Genomic DNA, 6,951 nt, shown 5'->3' with positions numbered 1-6,951 from the left:
AAGATGTCTGTTTGTCATTCCCGATGTACATATTCGGGCCCAACACTGGAAGTTTGTCCGCGTTGACATAATCGTGTCAAAATTAGGCTGAATTCATGTAGTCTGAACTCGGCATAACGTGAAAAGGCTTAACGTGACTTAATGTTCCAAAATAGCGTCCAATGATCACCAAATTTGTCTGACGTCTCTAACGTCATAAATATCCTCTCCAATCAAAATAACAAAACTAAAATCCAAGAAATATGGTAGTTAAGCTGACGTTACATTAACCGCCCATTATAGGCACAGGAAAAAGCTACCTGGCTTAATACACCAAAGATACGATCAAAGAAGACCAAATTTCTCTCACACATCTCTTGTCATAAACTCAATCTCCTCACAAAAAATCAAAACAGAAATCCAAGGAATATGGTTGTTAATTTAGTTAATGTAGGGCTATGTTAAGCCTTTTCACTCCACTGACTATAAGGAAAAAGCTTTACTTGGCTTAATACACCAAAACTATGATCAAGGATCACCACCTTGCTCTTACACATCTCTTGTTATGAGTTCTCTCCCATTTTAAAAATTCTAATTGAAATGCATAAGGATTTCCTGTATCTTCTAATATCAGGAAAATATGTTTAATGCAGGAGGAAGTAAGCTAGGGGTTAGCCACGTTAAGCTTTTTCCTTATACTGGACGTCAATGGAAATGAAAACTATTAACATGAGATAATGACCATACTCCTAGGATTTTGGTTTTAATTTTTTGGTTTTAAGTTTTTCTGACAAGACATGTCCAAGAGAAATTTGGCGATGACTTATCGCAGTTTTGAAACATTAAGCCATGTTAAGCTTTTTCACATTAAGCATTTTAGAAAGAAAATCTGCTGCTCTGAACCAGGGATGGTAAGATTCACTGATTCGCATCGGTGCATCGGTTTTAAAGTTAAAGATGTGACTACATCCATACGTGGACCCCTGGATCGATCTAAATATACCACGAACCGGTTGATGGCCCGATTCTAAAGATACAAATCAGTTGACATAAGCTTTGCTGCTAATTCTGCTTTAGTATAAACTAAACTGCTGCAGAAGACTCACTGATCTAACGTCACAAGTCGTGTTACTTTCAAAATAATAATGACCGCCTCTAATTTGCTAATAAGTGTGCACAGCGTCTCGCGTTGCGCTGCCAGGCTCGACACTGCGCTGCCAGTCATTCAAAAACCTCTTCTCGCTACAGGCAGAAGTTCCAAACACCCATATATACATACATACATAAGACTTTTCTTCTTTTTATCTTTTCTCTCTTTTTCTCTTGAACCAACTGTTTTTCCGTAACCTAGCTAAACTGTCCATCGACACAAGCGAAAACTCGGTCACTGGATGCTTTGTTCACAGTTTGCTCAGTTAGGTGAGAGTTCCCACTCATACTAGCCTGTCAACAAACAGTACTTTGAGTTGCTGGCTGTGGAGAGTGGCAATACTTTCAGCAGCTAGCCAAACCGAGTGGCAACACTCTTTCTCTTGGCGCGCTAAACCCCACCGAGAGAAGCATCCTGTGACAGGCAGCTCCACGCTCGACTGCGAGGGAATGGAGAGCCGCGGTCTTTGCAACTTGCCCCTGCTGGAGCCCGCTGTTGCAGATCACCTCCACCTGAACACATCCCTGTCATCACCGGGGCATGCACTCCCATCCAGAGCAGACCATTTTCAATCCAGCCTGACAGACAAGGCATACAAGGCAGCTGCACTTTCGGTCCGGGCCCTCAATGCCACCTCTCTTTTGATGGCATACCAAGCTGAGCTGGAGGCAGAGATGACGGCTTCGCCTGACACTGCACTGTGGGATGAGCTGTGCATCATTACAGACCACCGCCTCCACCTGCACAAGGTAGCAATCAAGTCACAGGGCAGAGCCATGGGGCTGATGGTCCAGCAGGAGAGAGTGCACTGGCTGAACCTCACCACCTTGTCCACCAGGGAGAAGGAGGACAATCCTAAAACAATCCTGGTATGAGCGTCACACCTCGCGCATGCACAGTACCGAATGAGCTGGACTACGCCCTAATGCCACAAGAGGGGGCTCTTACTCCATGGACGACAGACTGGCCTGTCAGCCCCCTGTCACTGAAAACAGCGAGCTGGTCAGAATGCACAAGCTCAGAGTGGGTTATGAGAACATTAAGCAGGGGATACAGGCTTCAATTCGCCATAACACCCGCAGTTCAGGAGAGTGATTCAGTCGCAAGCTCTTGGCAAAGCCACTCGCTTTCTATGGGATGAGATATCTTCCCCGCTAGAGAAAAGAGCGATAAGAATCATCTCCCCCAAAAACAGTCGGAATGGTATTTCCTAGTTCCCAAGAAGGAGGGGCGTGGCATGCATACAATCTTAGACCTCAGAGATCTAAACAACAACCTCAGGAAATACAAATTCAGGATGTTAACACAGGTGTCTCTGCTGGATTTTCTGCGCACGGGCGATTGGTTCACTTCAGTCAACCTCAAGGATGCTTATTTTCACATCCCAATATACCCACCACACAGGAAGTATCTCAGATTTGCCTTCCAGGGGACAAGTTACGAGTATCTAGTCCTCCCCTTTGGTCTCTCACTAAGCCCAAGAGGGTTTGTAAAATGCACCGAAGCGGCCGTGGGACTGCTCAGGAGGCGAGGAATCCAAATAGCCACGTATATCAACGACTGGCTTATTGCGGCATCCTCCCGGCAGGAAGCAGCAGATCACAGTTATTCACAGAATACTTGGTGTATCTAGGCTTCAAAATAAATCTAGAAAAGAGTGTTTTTCTTCCTTGTCAGACCATCTCCTTTATAGGCCTATTTATAGACTCGGCTCAGGCCAGAGTGAAGCTAACTGGAGAGAGGTTACAGACACTCAGAGACTATCTAGCCCTTTTTTGCAGGGGAAAACTTTGCCAAAGGCTGCTGGGGCTGATGACCTCAGCCATGGTGGTGGTCCCAATGGGATGCTTGCACATGAAGGGAATGCAGTGTTGGGTGGCTTCTCACAGGTTAGATCCGTGCCGTCAGGGCTCTCACAGGGTGAGAGTCTCTGTGGCCTGCACAACAGCACTAACCTCATGGAGAAGCATGGGCTTCCTGACTCAGGGAGTGCCCATCGAGGTTGTTTTGTGCAGAAACATGGTCACAACAGATGCCTCCTTGTCGGGCTGGGGGGGTGTGTTCGATGCACTGGCCCACCGGTGGCCTCATGTTCCTTTGTATGCGTTTCCCCCATAGCTCTGATCTCCCCAACCCTAGCCAGGGTGCAGGAGGGCCTGTCGATGATTCTCATAGCTCCTTACTGGCCATCAAAGCACTGGCTGGCCAACTTCTTTATCGAGAGCCATGGCCTCTGCCAATATGAAGGGACCTGCTGTCTCAAGTGCACGGAGAAATATTTCATTCCCACCCAGAGAGGCTGGCTCTGTTGGCTTGGCCTGTGAGTGGTTCAATCTGAGGGCCGTGGGCTTCCCTCTGGGTGTTGTTGAGACTACCCAGAATGAGAGCAAATGGTCCATTTTTGAGAAATGGTGCTCATACTTACAGGAGGTTCCATCTCAGTGTTCTGCGATCTTGTCTTTCTTACAAGGCATGGTGGACAAAGGGAAGGCTTTCTCCATTGTCAAGGTGTACCTGGCAGCTATTTCTGCCTGCCATATCGGTTTTTAGGGGAAGGCTGTTGGTCAACATCCCCTGGTCTGCCACTTCAAGAGAGGTGCATGTCATAAACTCTCGGTTTCTAAACCATTGGTCCCATCCTGGGACCTTCTTACTGTGTTGGATGCCCTTTCGGTCTCTCCCTCTGAACCAGTGGAACAGGTGAACTTGAAAATGGTGGCTTTAAAGACAGTCCTGTTGCTGAGCGAGTGGGCAAGATTCATGCTCTTTCAGTACACCAAGCGTTTACAAAGTTCTCTTCAGGGAATGTAAGGGTGACCTTATAGCCTAACCCTGCCTTTATGCCTAAGGTGCTATGGTCATGTTCCCCAATTGACCTTGTGTCCTTCTATCCCTCGCCTTTCTCCTCAGATGACCATCAGCGGTTACATATGTTGTGCCCAGTGTAGGCTTTACGCATCTACATGGACAGAACCAAAAGCTGTAGGAAAAGTGACCAGCTGTTTGTGTCTTGGGCAAAGAACCACTTGGAGAAGCCAGTCTCAAAGCAGCAGCTCCCTCACTGGATTGTGAGAGCTGCTGCTTTAGCTTATACCTCTAGGGGTTTGCAGCTGGCAGAGGGGCTGCGTGCACATTCTACCAGGGGACTCGCCACCTCACTGGCCCTTCTCAGAGCAATCTTCATTCAGGAGATTTGCACTGCAGCAAGCTGGGCCTCTCCACACACCTTCACCAGGTTCTACAGGCTTGATATTACAGCTCCTCCATTAGCCCATTCGGTGCTTAGTGTGGCTAAAGCCTTTATACTTCTGCATCGAATCTACGCTGTAGGTACATCGTAAGCTCTGCATAGCCGCATACCCTTTCCGTAGCCTTTGCCGTAGCCTGATGTGCACCTCCCTATAAATGTAACTGTATGTCGCTGCGACGTGCGTCGAAGCAGACCACAACAACTGTGATTGGTCCGCTTTGTAGCTTCACCCTCCTTCTGCTCAACCAGTTCAATATTCGTACACACCATCTCCTCCGATGTCCTCTCTCTTGTCTGTGTTGCAGTAATTTCAGTAAAAGTTACTGTTATTCAACATTTATTAGCTCCAACTCCAACACGATCCACTCAGTTTCAGTCGCAATTGAAAATTCTCAGCAAAATGGCGAACTGAACGCTCGTTATTTTGAGAGCTCTGTTTTTTTGTCCTCCAAAGTTTAGAAACTAGTCCTTCTTTTGAACGCAAAACTTGTTTTACGGATATTGCTGCGCAAGGACTGAATTCTGACTTTTTATTTAACATTTTTCCTTCGTTTGTAATGCACGAGGAAATCAACACAGTGGCATAGAAATCCCACCACAAACTAGCATTTTGAAGGTTTCGTTACAGAGCGACGCAGACACACCAATACAGAGGTATAAATGCTCACAACGGCATAGGCCACTCATGTAGGCTATGGCGTAGGCTCTGCGTAGAGCCTACACAGAAATATAAATCAGCCTTAAGTCTCAGCAAAGGCGCTTTCGCACCGAACAGTTCTAGGGTCTAATTCGATAGGAACTACCCCCTGTGGAGCTTCCCCTAGAACTACATTCGTTCTAGGGCCTTTTTTCTGTTTGCTTTCGCACCGCCAGTAGGAACGCTGAAGTGACGTAAGCCGGCCGACGGTATAGCAGCTAAGAGCTGTTGTTTATGACTAACCAGGATAGCTGCACATTTTGAAGTACAAATTTAATGACTTTTTAAATACCTCCAATAGGAAAAAAAGAACCATTACTGCGGCAAAAGAAATCGACAAACTAGACTACAGTATACGCAATGAGTTTTATCGAATTTGAATGACAGAAATATTGATTGCACATTAGATAACCTATAACTGCCTTCTCATTAACAAAAATAAAACTGTATGGCGATAGACCCAGTCCAATGGAGAAAATAATCATTTATGCATTTTTATAATCATTTAATCATTTATGCATAATCATTTAGGCATTTACCACCGCAGTAGCAGTGAATGACTTGATGGGCATAGTACTTTTCGGGTGCTAGCATAGCACTTGTGCCTGACCCTTGCTCGCGGCATCGTGTTTTTTTTTTCCCCCTTTTTCCCCGCCGCAGCCCTAAAATCGTAAGCTGGATAAACACATTCTAATTTTAGGTTAAAATGCGGATCACAGCCACACAAGCGGACACACAAGCACCTACCGAAGCGGAGTGTACGGTACCTCTTCAATGTACAAATATACATTGGACGTTGCAAAATGGTCATTGTTGGGGGATATAAAATACCGGTAAAATAAAACATAAAAACCATGTGCCTCCTCCTACAATTCCAGACATTTTGAGACATGAATATCAAAAGCTAAATGAAATACGTTCTAAGACTTTATATTTTGCACGGATCTTTAAAAATGGCGGTTGCAATCATCGTATACCTGCGTCTGGACCAATGGCTGTACACCTACGTCACAAGGTTCCTATTGTGCTGCAAAAGTACCTACCCTGAAGTAGGGGCGAAAAAAGCCCCTCAAAACGGCGTTCTTAGAACTAAAATCGTTCTAAGTTCCTGCGGTGCGAACACGCCAAAAAGGGGGTACTTTCTCCAACAGTTCTAAGAACTATGAAAAGTTCCTCCGGTGCGAAAGCGCCTCAAGACTCATTTTGGGACAGTCGGTCCCTTTGTAACATCTGCTCAGCAATCTGGGAGTCAGTATTTCCCAATGTAAGACACAAAACAAATGCTCCGAATGAGAACTGTAGGTTTCTTGCGTAACCCGGGTTCTCTGAGTAGAGAGTGAGTGTCTCACCACGCCACCGTCCTTGCACATTCGTAGCGAGGAAGAGATGAGCATTTTTTGAATGATTGGCAGGGCAGTTTCAAGCTCTTTTTATAAGGGGGAGTCTCCACACTCCCATGACACTGGTGCACTTAGCTCCAGCCAATCCTGGCTGGCAGAATGTAATAGGAGCTTCTGATGAGGTCACGCTGTGGGCGTTCCCCAATGTGAGACACTCACTCATGCTACTCAGAGAACCAGGGTTACGCAAGTAACCTAAAGTTTTCAGTGCATCATCAAATCTAAAATCTAAAGTTTGGAAGACATTTGGATTTTACAAGAGGAAAGGAAAATTGGACAAAAGTCTGGCCATTTGTAAGGTCTGTTTGTTCATACATTTCGTCAGTGTCTATTGGAAAAGTAATAAACACAATGACATGTAATTCTGAAATGATACATTTGCCTTCCATTTTTCCTGTGCCATAAAGTAACAAAAATACTTGGGATTCCCTGGTCTTTTATGAAAAAATCTATTTGAAGGTGAGCAATGCCACTT

At 45.5% G+C, this 6,951-nt stretch overlaps 1 pseudogene; it reads left to right on the top strand.

Moving 5' to 3' along the window:
• The first annotated feature begins 1,578 nt into the window (after window positions 1–1,578).
• LOC115823477 (uncharacterized) lies at window positions 1,579–3,247 on the top strand (annotated as a pseudogene).
• The last annotated feature ends 3,704 nt before the right edge of the window (window positions 3,248–6,951 follow it).

The sequence above is a fragment of the Chanos chanos genome, chromosome 10 (genome assembly GCF_902362185.1).
Source record: "Chanos chanos chromosome 10, fChaCha1.1, whole genome shotgun sequence".
NCBI lineage: Eukaryota > Metazoa > Chordata > Actinopteri > Gonorynchiformes > Chanidae > Chanos > Chanos chanos.
Note: the sequence above shows the minus strand (reverse complement) of the source record. Positions and strands in the feature narration are given on the sequence as shown.